Source organism: Electrona antarctica, assembly GCF_951216825.1.
Source record: "Electrona antarctica genome assembly, contig: scaffold_599, whole genome shotgun sequence".
Classification (NCBI taxonomy): Eukaryota; Metazoa; Chordata; class Actinopteri; order Myctophiformes; family Myctophidae; genus Electrona; species Electrona antarctica.
This window is the reverse complement of record NW_027638585.1, coordinates 62,625-66,770: the sequence shown is the minus strand read 5'-3', so window position 1 is coordinate 66,770 and position 4,146 is coordinate 62,625.

The following is a 4,146-nucleotide window of genomic DNA, read 5'->3' as shown; positions in this document are numbered from 1 at the left end:
TCTCTCTCTCTCTCTCTCTCTCTCTCTCTCTCTCTCTCTCTCTCTCTCTCTCTCTCTCTCTCAAACACATGCTGTTAAGAGTTTAATACCGCGACTAAGACTACATTTCCTGTCAATAATAAGCAGTGTAAAATGTAGTTCATCGGAAGGGAAAGGGAGACGCTTTATTGTGAAGGGTCCTTCACGGCGCAGGCAGGAAATAGAGTGTTTAAACAGGGCTGCTTACTGGCTGGCTGCACGTTAGAGTAGCTCTGCAATCGCCTGATAAAGTTTTGATTCTTTGAACAGTCAAAACAAGACATAAAATGACCACAGGCACTTTCAAAAGAGGGAGTAAAGGTGGAATACAAACACAACAGCTCCGTCCACAGGCACTGAGTGGAGGTGAGGGGGGTGGGGCTCTTAAGGAAGGAAGGCCCGGGCTGTCAATCTGGCCTCAGGGCCCGTGGAACATTCTAACCCACTGCCTTTGGTTCCTTATTTATAGTTGTTTCCTGTGTTCGGTGTTCCTTTGATGTGTTATTTATAGTTGTTTCCTGTGTTCGGTGTTCCTTTGATGTGTTATTTGAGTAACTGATGTATCATTTATGTTACCTATGTCTGTTAAGTTGCTTTCAGTCAGTTACATCATTTGTACTGTGTTTGAATCTGTCTTTTTGTTTTTGTTTAGTCTAATAATCATCACCACCGTATCTGTTCATGGTGCATGTTGCCAGATAAACGGATAAACCACAGCTTTTAAGCAATCTGAGCCTGGACTTAATACCATCCATCCATCCATCCATCTTCAACCGCTTATCCGTAGTCGGGTCGTGAGGGCAACAGCTCCACCAGAGTGTTCCAGACTTCCCTCTCCAGAGCAACATCAGTGACTTCCTCCTGGGGGATCCCGAGACGTTCCAAGGCCAGTGAGTCGATTTGTTTCCTCCAACTGCGCCTTGGTCTGCCCCGGGGTCTCATCCCAGTGGAGATATAATCCATCTGGTCCTTGGTCTGCCCCGGGGTCTCCTCCCAGTGGAGATTTAATCCATCTGGTCCTTGGTCTGCCCCGGGGTCTCCTCCCAGTGGAGATATAATCCATCTGGTCCTTGGTCTGCCCCGGGGTCTCCTCCCAGTGGAGATATAATCCATCTGGTCCTTGGTCTGCCCCGGGGTCTCCTCCCAGTGGGACGTGGTCCTTGGTCTGCCCCGGGGTCTCCTCCCAGTGGGACGTGGTCCTTGGTCTGCCCCGGGGTCTCCTCCCAGTGGAGATATAATCCATCTGGTCCTTGGTCTGCCCCGGGGTCTCCTCCCAGTGGAGATATAATCCATCTGGTCCTTGGTCTGCCCCGGGGTCTCCTCCCAGTGGAGATATAATCCATCTGGTCCTTGGTCTGCCCCGGGGTCTCCTCCCAGTGGAGATATAATCCATCTGGTCCTTGGTCTGCCCCATGGTCTCCTCCCAGTGGAGATATAATCCATCTGGTCCTTGGTCTGCCCCGGGGGTCTCCTCCCAGTGGGACGTGCCTCGAGGACCTCCCTAGGGAGATGCCCGAGAGGCATCCTAACCAGTTGCTTTAATGACTTAATACCCTTACCAGTTAATACCCTGACCAGTTAATACCCTGACCAGTTAATACCCTGACCAGTTAATACCCTGACCAGTGTTCCAGGGCCCGTGTGCTAAAGTACAACAATCAGCAACCTACAATTATTTCACGCCCGATGATGGCAGAACTCAGTTTGTAGTGAAATCTCATTTTTAAAATGATATGTACACAGCATCCTACTATGGTTGAAATAGACTACACCACTCTCTCTCTCGCTCTCTCTCTCTCTCTCTCTCTCTCTCTCTCTCTCTCTCTCTCTCTCTCTCTCTGCCAACAGAAGGGAAGTCATTGCAGTGATATTACGGTTATGTTCACATTGAGCAGTAATGCCAGACTTTTACTTGCATTGCAATATTGATACTTTTACTTAAGTAAAACATGTGAGTACTTTCTTACTCTCTAAATAACGGTTATCAGGGTTGTCCCGGCGTTCCCATCACGTGATTGGAAATCAGGATAATAATCAGGAAATCGGACTACCTTGGCCGGTAGTCCGAGTCTGCCGTGGGCTCGACTCCCGATCCCGACGGCCTTTACTGCATGTCACCCCCCCATCTCTCTCCCCCATTCCCTGTCAGCCTACTGTCTGTCCCTTTTATAAAACAAATAAAATAAAGGAAAAATTATTAAAAAGAAACAACGGATTTGTCCCGGACCTGGTGACGAGGCCGTCGCGTTATGACGACGAAACCGGAAATCAAGTCATCCTCTGGGCCTCTAGGGCTTCTGGGAAATTGAGCCCAATGCAAGTAGACGAGGGGGTTGTAGGGACAATCTTGGCTCGCTTTGCTCTTTGTCTGTGACCCGGATCAAGGAAGTGGCTCAATAACGAATGCTGGGAGTGTTTACTAGCGTTTTTTCATGGATGAAAAGCGCAAATACTTTGGCGTTTTGCTGCAAAGGTAATAAAACAATCTTGGCAGTGTAGAATATATGATTAAATAGTGGGTAAAGCGTGTTTCGTAGTAGAACTGTTGATGATATTTAATTTAGTTGTATTAAAACACAATTCTTCACTATAAATAAATTAAACATGAGGAGCTACTACAGTAATGATTAGTAAGACGTAAGTATCATAATATAGACGTAAGTATCATAATATAGACGTAAGTATCATAAGATAGACGTAAGTATCATAAGATAGACGTAAGTCTGGGCCATGGCTCAGTGGTCCAGGCACCTTGGCTGGCAATCCAGTCTGGCAGTGTGCCGCGGGTTCGACTCCCGATCCTGACGGCCTTTACTGCATGTCTTCCCCCCCATCTCTCTCCCCATTTCCTGTCAGCCTACTGTCTGTCCCTCCATACAATATATAAAACAAAGGCGAAAGCCACAAAAAAAAACATTTAAAAAAAAAAGATAGACGTAAGTAAATCTAGCGTCTATATAGCGATTAGAGCCCATTTAGACATGAGGACGATTCTACGTTAATGTCTTCTAAATCCTTTTCTGGAAAACCCTATGGTTCTATGTCAGTGGTGCTCACAGGGTTAAACCCTATGGTTCTATGTCAGTGGTGCTCACAGGGTTAAACCCTATGGTTCTATGTCAGTGGTGCTCACAGGGTTAAACCCTATGGTTCTATGTCAGTGGTGCTCACAGGGTTAAACCCTATGTTTCTATGTCAGTGGTGCTCACAGGGTTAAACCCTATGTTTCTATATCAGTGGTTCTCACAGGGTTAAACCCTATGGTTCTATGTCAGTGGTGCTCACAGGGTTAAACCCTATGGTTCTATGTCAGTGGTGCTCACAGGGTTAAACCCTATGTTTCTATGTCAGTGGTGCTCACAGGGTTAAACCCTATGTTTCTATGTCAGTGGTGCTCACAGGGTTAAACCCTATGTTTCTATGTCAGTGGTTCTCACAGGTTTAAACCCTATGTTTCTATGTCAGTGGTGCTCAAGCATTTTCATGTCAAGGACCCCCAAAAATATGTATTTGGCCGCGACCCCCATCTGAAAATATGTTCTTCCAGGGACCCCCCCTCCAGAAGGAAAGATTTGAGTTAAAAACGTTCGCTCTGAAAGAATATATATTCACAGATTTGTGGCATATATTTTCAAGATTTTTCAAAAATAGCTAAAAACACCAAAAGGGGTTCCCGTGCTGAATGGACTGTGGTGTGAATGGAGACGTGAATCAGGCTCTGGATGGACTGTGGTGTGAATGGAGACGTGAATCAGGCTCTGGATGGACTGTGGTGTGAATGGAGACGTGAATCAGGCTCTGGATGGACTGTGGTGTGAATGGAGACGTGAATCGGGCTCTGGATGGACTGTGGTGTGAATGGAGACGTGAATCAGGCTCTGGATGGACTGTGGTGTGAATGGAGACGTGAATCAGGCTCTGGATGGACTGTGGTGTGAATGGAGACGTGAATCAGGCTCTGGATGGACTGTGGTGTGAATGGAGACGTGAATCAGGCTCTGAATGGACTGTGGTGTGAATGGAGACGTGAATCAGGCTCTGAATGGACTGGTGTGAATGGAGACGTGAATCAGGCTCTGGATGGACTGGTGTGTGAATGGAGACGTGAATCAGGGTGTGAATGGAGAC